The following is a 13,057-nucleotide window of genomic DNA, read 5'->3' as shown; positions in this document are numbered from 1 at the left end:
AACACCCTTTCGCTCATTCTCTTGTCAGCTTGAACTTTCATCCGGTTTTGAGCCAAGTCAAGGTTATGCTTGAGTACATCCAGGATCCTATCCCTCTGTTGTAAGAGTTACTCCATTGATTCCACCCGTGTAGACCCTTCTTCGTAAGGACAAATATGTGGAGGAGGGTAACCATAGACCACTTCAAAAGGGGTAAAGCCAGAAGAAGTGTGATAAGAGGTGTTAAAACACCATTCAGCCCAAGATAACCATTGCACCCATTTCTTCAGTTGGCCTCTAAAAAAACACCATAAGTAAGTCTCCAAGCATCTATTCAACACCTCTGATTGACCATCACTTTGTGGATGGTACCCCGAACTTATTGACAACTTAGATCCTTGCAATTTAAAAAATTCCTTCCAAAAATTGCTCAAAAAGATGGGATCGCGATCACTCACTATAGAGCTTGGCAAGCCATAGAGCTTAAACACATTATCAATGAAGACTTGGGCCACTGTGGCAGCACCGTAGGGGTGAGCTAAAGCTATAAAATGGCTATATTTGGACAGCCGGTCGACTACCACCATTATGACAGACTTGGTTTTACAGAAAGGCAAGCCCACAATAAAGTCCATGCTTATAGCAGTCCACACCTTACTCGGAGTAGGTAGGGGTTGTAAGAGTCCAGGAGGAGACACTGTTTCAAATTTGTTTTGTTGACAAATACCACATTGAGACACAAAAGCTTGGATATCCTTCTTCATACCCTGCCAATAATACCGTTTTTTGATCCGGTGATAAGTCTTTAAAATGCCCTGATGTCCAGCTGCACGAGTAGAATGATACTCCTCAATAATCTTCTGTCTCCATGGAGAAATCAGACTAAGTACAATTCGATGCTTGTAGCACAGAAACCCATTGTCCAGAGTATATTTGGATGCAACTGAAGCCCCTGGTGTACCGTGGGTGGGGGGGAGCACTTCCCTGGTCTTGGCAATTACCCATTCATCCTTCTCGATATCTTGCCAGAGCTCGTCTAACCACCCAAAGTAGGGGTAGGAAATGGCAGCACAACTCATCTCAATGGCAGAAACTGGAGGGTCACCAATATCAAATTGTAGTGTTTCAGGAATTCTCAAAAGAGCATCGGCCACCACATTATCATTGCCCTTCTTGTACTGTATCTCATAATCAAACCCAATGAGCTTAGAAACCCACTTCTGTTGGAAGGAAGTATTGGGCTGTTGACTGAGAAAATACTTAAGACGGTTGTGGTCAGTCCTTATGATGACGTGTTGCCCTTGTAAGTAATTTTGCCATTTCTTTATTGCATGAACTATGGCAATAAGTTCTCGCTCATAAGCAGAGAGGGCTTGGTTCTTTGGGCCTAAAGCTTTGCTTGTATAAGCTATGGGTCGTTTGCCTTGCTGTAGGACTGCCCCAATGCCATTCCCTGAGGCATCACATTCTATCTCAAAGGGCTGTGTAAAATCTGAAAGAGCGAATACTTGCGGAGACATCATAAGGGATTTAAGATGGTCAAATGCATCCTAGACAGTGGCATCCCAAGTAAACCCGTCCCTCTTAGTTAAATTGTACAGCGGCTGACATATTTTTCCATAGCCAGGGATGAACTTCCTGTAATAGCCAGTAAGCCCAAGGAAACCCCTTAACCCTTTCACTGTCTTTGGAGGAGGCCAATCTTTGATAGCTTGTAACTTAGATGGATCAGCTTGCACCCCATCTGGAGAGACTACATGGCCTAAATACTCTACACAATTCTGCCCAAAAGAACACTTAGAGTGTTTGAGAAATAATTGATTCTGTTGTAAAACCTGAAACACCAATTGCAAATGGTGCAAATGATCTGTCCATGTCTTACTGTAGACCAAAATGTCATAAAAAAGATGAGAACAAATTTTCGCATAAAAGGTTTGAATAAATCATTCATGAGGTTTTGAAATGTGGCCGGAGCATTAGTAAGCCCAAAAGGCATTATTGAAAACTCATAGTGGCCCTCATGGGTACGGAATGCAGTTTTCTCAACATCTTCAAGACTCATTAGTATTTGATGATACCTGGATTGAAGATCAAGTTTAGAGAAGTAGACTGCACCAAAGAGCTCATCAAGTAAATCATCAATAAGTGGTATTGGATACTTGTCCTTCACAGTCAGTGCATTTAGCTCTTGATAATCAATACACATACGCCAAGTGCCCTATTTCTTCTTATCTAAGAGGACATGGAAGGAAAAAGGATTGTGGCTGGGACGAATAAACCCCGAGTCAAGTAATTCTTGCACAGTTCTTTCAATTTCAGTCTTTTGCATATGACCATAATGATATGGCCGCAAATTTGGAGGTTTGGCGCATGGAACCAAAGGAATGTGGTGGTCATGACCCCGAGAATGTGGGAGCTTAGAAGGTAACACAAAGATGGCTTCGAAGGCCCCAAGTAACTCATTTAGTTCGTGTGATTGTTGAGGAGATAATGCAGAATGGTGCAAGAACTGACCCTCCATAGAATAGAGGAAGAGACCCAAATGAGAGTTAGAAAACTCTTTATCCAAGTGTTGCAATGAAACTTCCTAAATAAGTGGGGTAGTAGATGGGCTGTGAGTCAGTTTGTAGTGCTGAGCATTGGCAAAAAATTCCATGGTCAATAGTTGGACGTCCCAAAGAACAGGATTTACAGAAGACAACCACTGGACCTCAAGCACCACGTCACAACCACCTAAACGAAGAGAGTAGAAGTCAACTACACAATTGTACCCTCCCAAACAATGGGCAGTGTCCCTACAACAACCCGAGCTCCGGACTATTCCTCCATCAGCGATCATAACCTCAAAGGCTTGAGTACTTTGTGCTTGGCGACCCTATTTCTTAAGCAACCGAGAATCAATGAAATTATGAGTACTCTCTGAGTCCAATAAAATCTTGATAGATTGTCCAAGAACCACACCATCAACCTTCATAGTTTGAACAGACTGTTTAGCAGTTGTTCCATAAAAAGCACACTCACTTAAGAACATTGCCAATAACTCAGGAGAAACATCATCAACATCAGTGAATTCACAATGAGCATTAGAATCAATAACATCCAACATGAGTAATTGTTTGAGGCCACATTTATGCCTCGGAACCCATATATGAAGACAAAACCAGCAATCTCCTTTGTCACTCTTCAATTGAATCTCGGCATGAGTCAATTTCTTAACAGGCATAAGACCAGCTCGAGGACCCGTAAGGGCAGAAGGAGGAAGAAGTAGCGGTTGAGGTTTAACAGGGATAGAAGTTCGAGGTGCAGTTGCTCTGAGCTCAATAAGTTTAGAGTCTAATTGCCCAGAAATAGCGATAGCCTCATGTACAGTTGCCGGTTTCAAAAGCTTAACATCAAACTTCAATTCACGTTTTAATCCCCCCAAAAAACAGTTCTTAAGTATAATAGGCCCAATTCCAGTGGTACGATTGGCTAATCTACGAAATTCCACAACGTAATCGCGAAAGGTACCTGTTTGCCTCAATTTGAATAATGCCTCAGCACTATCCTCGAACTCATTTGGGCCAAATTCCCTACAAAAAACCTTAGTGAACGCCAACCAGTCCGGAGTAGATGTGAGACAATCCATCCATTGAAACCACTGCAATGTTTCCCCTTCTAGATGAAAGGATGCAGTGAGCACACGTTGGTGCTCCGGAATGTTGTAGAATGTGAAAAACTGCTCCGCTTTGTAGATCCAGGCGAGTGGGTCATCACCGTCGGAAAAATGGGGAAAATCCACCCGCTGTGTCCACTGAGTTCTATGAGGATGCCCCCCACCCGGCCAATTGAGGTGCCGATGAGGTGGATGTAGATCCAAATTATGAGGAAGTGGAGGAGGTGGAACGGGTTGAGGCATAGAAGTGTCACCGACGCCTTGAAAAGAAAACTCACAGGGAAACTGCTCAAAGTACACCGGAATGCGACGATCAAGATGAGCGGGAAGATTGGACTCCAAAGCAGAGTGCACATAAGTCTTCACCACATCGGCGATGATAGATTGAAGATCTGCAAAAGAAGCTTCCAGAGAAGAGAGACGAGCGTCCATGGTAGCAGAACGGGTAGCAGAACGGGTAGCAGCGGGTTTACGGGGCATACACGGAGGGACCAGGATCGAAAGGTGATACCAATGTTAGGTACTCAAGCCCAAGGGAAGAGCCTAACCCAAAAGACTAGTCCAATAGGTGGGAGGACCTCAAGGACTTAAGAACCTCTACACTCCCATAAGTGTAGTCGATGTGGGATCATAACATTACACCACCCTTCGGAAGACTCGACGCCCACGACGGTAATCACGTCACCCAGTCCCTCGTCACTAAGTCCCTTGGAGCCCATACTCCTAAGGCGGTAATCAAGAGGCGGCATGTCACGTCACCAAGACCCGCAACGTTGGGCACCTAGGCTTTGATACCAATGTTAGAGATCAAACCTCTAGACCTGCTCAACCAAACCTTGCAGCTAGCAACAATGGGGAAAAGGGAATTGGAGAAGATAAGATGAAGCACAATTCTCAATTTCTGTATTGATTTCAACCACACATTGCAACTGAATTACAAAAGCATATATGCTTTGCGAATGCCAGATGGCGAAATGCAAAACAATCTAACAACTTATAAGTTCTATTACAATTTTGCCCCAAAAGTTAACATATTAACCCCAACATTTATTTAATATCAAAACTGATCTCAAACCATAACATAGAGCAATTGTTGTACAGCCTTTTAGAGACATTTCGACTTGCTAGACATGTCTGCTTGTTAATCTCATATGCAGTGGAGCGCCCAATGGCGCTCACCTGTGATAGAGATGGGCTCAGGGTTGGATTAGAACTGAAATTTGTTGTTTTTGGAGAAGAATGAGGAGAGCTCGAAGAAGAAAAAGAAGATAGGAGTTGGGAGAGGTGGTTGAGTCGTTGTGCCAATTTTTTCACTCTATTTTTAAGGAGAGATAATTTAGAAATTTTGTACATTTACATGGGTGTTCAGAAAAATATTAACTGTGGGTGTCCAAAGAACCACTCTAACATTAATAACTTGGGCGTTCAAATATCTCACTTTTTATGAATATTGTATCTTTGTCGGATAAATTTCATTACAAGAAACGCTCAATTTCTTAATTTTTATTTGAAGATCATCTATGCCAAAAGTAGTTGTAATGGAAGATCGTTTGGTCATCTAAAAGTATCAAATAAATAGACATTATTGTCAATTTATTCTATACAATTGAATGCACCAATGATATGTGATTTGAATTATATTTTATAAGAATGATCTTGAATCAAGATTAAAAAATTGAGCGTTTGTTATTATGTAATTTGTATGGTAAAATGCATTATTCTAAAGGAGTAGGATATGCGCATTCTACTCGTGAGACATTCATGTATTGTCTCCTCGAAAAATGTAATTATGCACTTTACTTTATATAAACTTATTTTTTTATTTGCTATATTTTTATAAATTTGAAGTGCTTCATGATTTTTTTAAAGGAATTTTAACAAAACACTCCCGGTACTGTTCACTTTTAACGAAAAATCACATTTATATCTTTCCTTGGTACTATTCACTATACCTTTAAAAATGATTTTTCATTAAAAGAGAAATTTTTTTGAACTTTTCGTTAGTTTTCTTTATTTTTAAAGTGATAATAATAATTTTTATAAAAATATAATATTAATAGTACTATAGAGAGGGACAATTTGCTAGGGTTTTGAGACATGCAGAGAGAGAGAGGGCGCCGGACAGACACATGCAAGGCGTGCTGATTAAGAGGAAGCGCGGCGGAAAGAATATATAGTACAAGGACCACAATATCAATATGTCAATAACTACAACTACAACATCATGCGTTGTACTAGTACTAAGTGTTCTTTGCGTGTTTAATTCGAGAACAAACAATATATAATTATTTTCTTAATTTTGATAAATACATATTTAAAAATGAAGTGAAAGAGAAGCACGTGAAACTGCAGCACAAGCAGCAGCAGCAGCAGCACAGGAGGAAGCAGCAGGCTCATGATGGATGGTGATTCTCAATGTAAACTAAAACTCGGAACAGACTTATATGGTATTGGTATACTATTATAGTAGTACCTTGCATCAATCAAATAAAGATGTATAAGTTTTGGCTGTATATTCTTATTATTAACACAAAGAGTCACAAAAAGTATACTCGTATTATGTAAGCTGTTTTTTTTTTTAAATCTCAAAATGCTGCGTGCGTGAATGTGTAAGTGTGTTTACGTGTAGTTCGAGGCGTATAGAAGCACTGATCATCACAAGCTTACAATTATTCCGATCTGGGATTTAAATTCTCTCATTTCCTCTTTTCATTCCTTTCTATTCATTTCTTTCACACTCTCTATTTTATCTTTCTTTTTCTATAAAAAATTAATATAAAATATTGACGTGACTTAACCGTGACCGTTCAAATAAAAGATGAGGAAAGAGAAAGAAAAAAGAGAGTATATAGAATCCTACTTCCTCAACTCCTTGCTATCACTTACTTTCATTAATTTTTTTGACCTAATGTCAATATCAAAGGAAAAGGATCCTCATCCGATCATTTTTCTAGGGATCTTAAGAATTCCGTACTCGTGTCCGTTCATCATACATCATGCGGTCAGAAGAAATCATTTAAAATTTAAAATTTAAAATTCAAATATAAATAGTACCTAACGAAAACTGACTGTACGATGTACGATGAATGAACACGATTGCAAAATCCCTAGGATTCCTAGGAAAAGGATCCGGCGAGGATAGATCTATACCCAATATCAAGGGTGGATCCAGTTTACTTTTCTTTCTTAATGATTTTGTGGTAGATCTATACCCTATTAGGAAAGTGTGGTCGGTCGATCATGCGACTACACAACAGTGTCCACATACGATACAAATTCTATATTGCAAAAGTAATGAAGTGAATTCTAACAATATTTACAATCGCATCCTCGTAATAAACGTGTTAATTTACTTGTTATAATTTGAAGTTTTACATGAAAATAAACATCTATTCGCAAAGAGATGTGATCTAAAAAAATGGAATTTATTTGTTTATAACGAAGAAATAAATACTTCAATATATGAACCATATATAATGAACGTATAAAAAAGTGCAACCCTTGAATGAGGGTTACATTGATCTCTTTAAGGGCGGAGCTAGAAAAGTTATACATGGATGTGCGAATTTTAATTTTCTGTTTGAGGCAGGCTAATTTTATCAAAGAAGGCTGGACTAGTTTTGAATTAGACAACATTGGCATTTAAAATTACATGTTTTTTGCTTTTTTCAAATTCCAAAATTTACCTTAGGGTATAGCCCACCTTATTCGTATTCTCTTTGTAAGTGTTACAACCATTCAATACATGTTGAAATGTATTATTTGCTTGTTTATAAATAGGTTTGCAGTCAAACATATTGCTTTCATTCCAATTCCATGATTTGAGAGTCTATATAAGAGAGATTTTTTTGTGTGATGACGGGACTGAAAACAACTGTCATCACAATAGATCCTACTTGCTTTACAATTATACAAAACAAGTTGTATAAATCATGGTTGATTTACGTATATTAGCTAATAAGGTATGATTAATCAGTCGATCAAACGGCTATAACCCGCTTGCATACAATACAAAATTTATATAGTATAGAAAAATCTTAATACTGTTATGATCAACGGTATTTGTTTGTGCAAGAGTACATAATACAGACAGACCTAAGCACAGGCACCACCGTCCATGTAAATAGTATAAAGAAAAGTTAGAAGAGGGTTGGAGTAGAATCTAACCGTGAGACAGATAGAAACATACAAACAGGACGGGGCAAGCAAATTAAACCACAACAGAGGAGGGAAAGGAGGTCGACTCTGATCACTGCACAAAACCAAAGGCTCAACATTTCTGACACCAGGATTCCCACACTTGTTGCTTCCAACACTCTACGATAAAGTTTTATTTATTTATTTCCACTTTTAATATATGGGGTTTCTCTCCTTTTTCCTCTTTTCTTTTTTCTTTGTTTACCAACTTCTCCATACAAGGAAAGTGAAGCCTTGAAAGGAAGAAATTTCTTGCAGCCTTCCCTAGACATAGAAAGATAGATCGCTCTCCTTTCATCACCCCACACCCCCACTTCACCTTTTTTGACTACTCTCTCTCTCTCTCTCTCTCTCTCTCTCAATAATACATGCATTTTTGTTGCTTTCCAAGTGGGCAAATGGGGGTGTTCCATGTTCTAATCAGGTAGCAACATCTGAAAATTCATTTTTCTCATCCCTAGCTAGCTAGCATTCGTTTTGATTGTGTCTTTTACAATAATTATATATTCTTAGTTTAATTTTTAGCTATATTTTATATGTTTTTGTTTAATGTTACCAATGGCATGTTCTAGATTAACATTTGTCCTTATGGTTTAACTTTTGTGATAGTCTTGTATACTGAAGAAGCATATATATGTAGAAGAGGAAGAGTAGAGTTCCTGCTTTCTGTGCCCTATGCCAAGTATCACACTGGCTTATTACTAATTTTGAATTCTAGTTCTAGTATATTGTTTAGACAGACAACAATTGGTCAGATTGCAGGATTTATTAAGTTCATGAGCACAGGTTTTTCATACTTATATTTAGCGGACGGTGAACTGAACTAATTATATATATATATATAGCTTGGCCACGTTCATTTCAAAGGGATTTTAACTTGAAAAACGTACATGCAAGACCTTCATTAGAAGCACGAAGCCAAGAAAGATAGCTGGAACAGTAGTATCAAAAAATGAAATCACTCTTCTTGTCGCTTTTGCACAACGGAATCACTGTAGTAGAATATATAGGAACGTCCTCTCGTATGAACACGTACATTTTGCAAGAACTGTCTCTTATATCTGTTCATACTTTTGGAATTATCGCTTGAAGGTGCATGTAAAGATGCTTTTTATGTGAATGCCCCAATTCGTGTCCCCTTTTAGCTAGAGCTTAGATGGGTTTGCTCATGATTTTTAAGTCAACAAATCCCAGTTAACATTCTAATTAATGAGAAATAAAAATGGTTTTTCTTTGTTCTTTATTTCTGTTTTTCAAGGAGATTATATATTTGTTTCAAGACAAAATAATTAATTTGTCACCAGCTGTGAGAACACTATCTTCGTTTACAAGTGTTTTGTGTAGGTAATATTCTAGATTTTTATTCTTTCTGTCAAGTAGATCATATATTAGATTAAATTACCAAAATAATATTTTCTTTTAGGTCAACATTACCAAATACAATATTTAAAGACTAGCTAGTTATATAATATGTTACCCCAGCTAGGAGAATATTTCGGTGACTCTAATTTTGAGAAATATTAAGGAGACTTTTTTAAAAGTAGGATTCTTCATAGACTCTTTGTCGTCTTACGGTTTAACATTAATTCTCCTGCCAACATTATAAAACATTGTATAAAAAATATGAAGTAGCAGAGTTCATAAAAAATTCAACTTTTGAGAGAATCTTCTTATTAATATTTCTCCTAAAACTTTTCCATGGAAAGAACCAATCGAGTTTTCTAGAAAAAAGTTTCCATGAAATAGCCAATGAGTTTGCTACAAATTAAAGTTAGTTCATGATATGTTTCCAAATTATTTAGATTGTTAGAATCAAATCTTATCTTTGTCAGAGTTTTGAAAGCTCTATGCCGAGGAATCGCTTTCCTCATTTTATAGGGAGATTATTTCATTTCCTTTAAAATAATTAATCATCTCCTTCCTTCCAACTAATATACAAGGAACTTTATAAGGAATGTGTGGTTTCAATTCTTGTACTTACTACCAATTAAGAATTTAGAACGAATGAGTATGATTCTCGTTTATTTGTTTACTATCAACTAATGAATGAGAAAAATAAATATATTTGGGTATCTCATATCATACACGAAAAGTTAAGATATGTAATTAACATAAGTTTTTTATTTTATTTTTTATCCCTATTCAATTCTTCATATTCTCATTTCTTTGGATTCTTATTCATTCGCATGATATATTCACATTTCCTAAGTTGAATTTTAACCATGGTTCTTTCGTGTTTTTTTTTTGTTTTTTTTTTTGTTTTGGTGACGGCAACTAACAATAACCCTAAAAAGGTTATAGAACAAAACAAGAAAATATTTTCTTGAAAAGCACGGTTTTCTTCGTGCTCATGTTCATGATGGTTATCTACAATCCACATCAATGGTAATATCAGGTGATTACCAAAAAAATAAATAAAAAAATCAGGTAACCAAATAAAAGATTAAAAGGCAATCCTTTTCCTCTTTCAACGCTTGGTCCTTTCGAATGGTCGCTTCATGGTTCGTCTACTAGTGGATAACATACAAAGCTATCTTGGACTACTCTGTTAATAATTACTTTCTTCTACTGTCTTATTTTAAAATATATATACACATTGGTTGGACAATGCTAGCTATGATTGGCATTTCCAATTCTAGTTTCTTGCATTTCAAAATGGGTATTTGTAGGTATAGTTTCAATATTGCACTCATAATGCAAGTTAGAAGGTAGCAGAGAAGTGTGAATAGTAATTAATTAAGGAAAATTCTACCTACTCTTTAATAAAAATTAGGATTTTTATCATAAATGGTTCCTGAAATTGACCCTAATCATCAAGATGGTTCTTAAAATTGAAAATCAATCAATGTAGTTTCTAAAAATAGGTGTCTCAAATCCATGTCATCCTTCCGTCACAATCCTATTAAAAATTGTGTTAACTGCTTATGTGACACATAAATGGGCACCATAAGTCTTTTTTTCTTCTCACAAATGGTCCTTGAATTTGACATGCTGGTCCACTGCATTAAAATGGTCCTTGAAATTGACCCGCGACATCAAAATAGTCCCTGAAATTGAAAATTGATCAATGTAGTCCGCAAGTAAGTGTTTCAAATCAATGTAGTCCTTCCGTCACAATTTTGTCAAAAAATTTATTATGTTGTGACACATAAATGAGTCACACAAGTCTAATTAAATTTTAAAAAATTACAAATAGGCTTAATAATGTAATAGTTAATAAAAAATTGTTAACCCAAAAATCCAGTCCTACAATCACCTCCGATACCAGTCCACATTTCTCTACCTCTTTCACTCTCTATTCTCTAAAGAAAATCTCAATGCACCCATCTTTACACACTTCGACAGCTTTCACTGAATTGAACCTTGATCGAGATCACCTTTGGTGACAGCTTGGCCGGTTGGCAACGACTTATGGGACATCACCATTAACATTTAGGCAATTAACATCTTCACAACCTTAATCTTGGAGAGTTTGTTCGACGCTTCCTTGGTGGCTTGGTGATGCAAAGAACGACAAGATCTGCCTTGAGATAATGAGGTTATAACCGACGTGTGTCTATTGTTGGTTGACAACTATTTCCACACCCCTTCTTAGGCCTTGGTTAAGCCTTATGCCTTTGAGAATTTATGGAAGAGATCTCTCTTTGGAGTAGGCTCTACTATAAGAAGAAAAAAATTTCATTGTGCAAAAAGGTATTTAGACAATTTTTTAATTAATTATTAAACCCACATCAGCATATAACAATTTATTTTACATAATTGTGGCGGAAGGATCATATTGATTTGCGACACCTATTTTCAAGGACTACAATGATTGATTTTCAATTTTGGGGACCATCTTGATGATGTGGGTCAATTTCAGGGACCATTTGTGATAAAAACCCGTAAATCTTATGGGGCCCATTTATGTGCCACACCAGCACCTAACATAATTTTTAACAGAATTGTGACGGAATGACCACATTGATTTGCAACACCTATTTTCAGGGATACATTGATTGATTTTTAATTTTGGAGACCATCTTGATAGTGAGGGTCAATTTCAGGGACCTTTTTGTGATAAAAACCCTAAAAATTATATTATAATCATCAAAGTTTGTCTAATGTTACATGATAATGTTGAGGTTATAGAATGATATTATTTATTACTTTACCAACATTAATTGTTACACCATGAGCATCTTGTTATAATAATATAATATACACGTAAGTTGTTATTAGCGGACGTTATGGAATCACCCATTAATCATCATCATTCATTTTTGGACCCTCTACCTTGACGTTTAATGGTGTTACAACATGATGTAGACATTTAATTAACATTTGAATTACAAGAAATGTACAGTTACATTATAATCATCAATTAAAGTTTATAGTTGAAGGCATAATATGGGAAAACTGAAGCATTTGTCCCATTGAAACTTTGGTCCTTGAACTAAAAATGTATAAGTATTGGTTTCTGAACTTGTCGCAATGTGGAACAATGGTTCTTTTGGGTAACATCGTTAGAATTTTAATCTAAAATAAAAGGTTTAATTAACGGGGCAAATAAGGGATAAAAGTTCTAACGGATTTACTCAAAAGATATATTACTTCACATTATAACAAGTATAGGGACCAATGCTCCAACTTTCTCTACATAATAATGGTATGGTTTTAGTTTATAATTAACGTCGTAGTATACCGTTATAAGATTGCATGTTATGTGTGAACTGTGAACATGGGCATTAAACACTGTTCGATTAAAGGGTACCAATATACTCTTGTTCTTTTAAAGTTACCGTAGACTAATCCTTTATTGATTCTATAATTATCATTAGTTGGTAGATATCGATGTGTTTATATATTTAAAAGAGACCTAAACTTGTTGTTTTTATACATCAGTTGGTTAAGAAAGTATATGAGGTCTGGTGTTCGAATTCCTTCTTTGTAGTTTAAATGTATCTAGTGTAAATTATCCTATCATTTGTCAAAAAAATTTATAAAAAAAAAAGTGCAAGGCACACGCCAACCAATGTTTAGTTTCAGAAATAGTCAGTTTAAGAAATAGTGTAGTACTTGTACTCAGCTTTAAAAATAGTTATTTTAAGAATAGTTAGTGTTCAGTTCAAGAAATAGGAATAATATCAGCGTTCAATTTAAGAAATAGTAATAGTATATGTGTTCATTTTTCAGAAATAGTCGATTTTCATTTTAAGAAATAGTGTTATTCCCATGTTCAGTTTC

The sequence above is a fragment of the Malus sylvestris genome, chromosome 1 (genome assembly GCF_916048215.2).
Source record: "Malus sylvestris chromosome 1, drMalSylv7.2, whole genome shotgun sequence".
Classification (NCBI taxonomy): Eukaryota; Viridiplantae; Streptophyta; class Magnoliopsida; order Rosales; family Rosaceae; genus Malus; species Malus sylvestris.
This window is presented reverse-complemented; position numbering follows the sequence as displayed.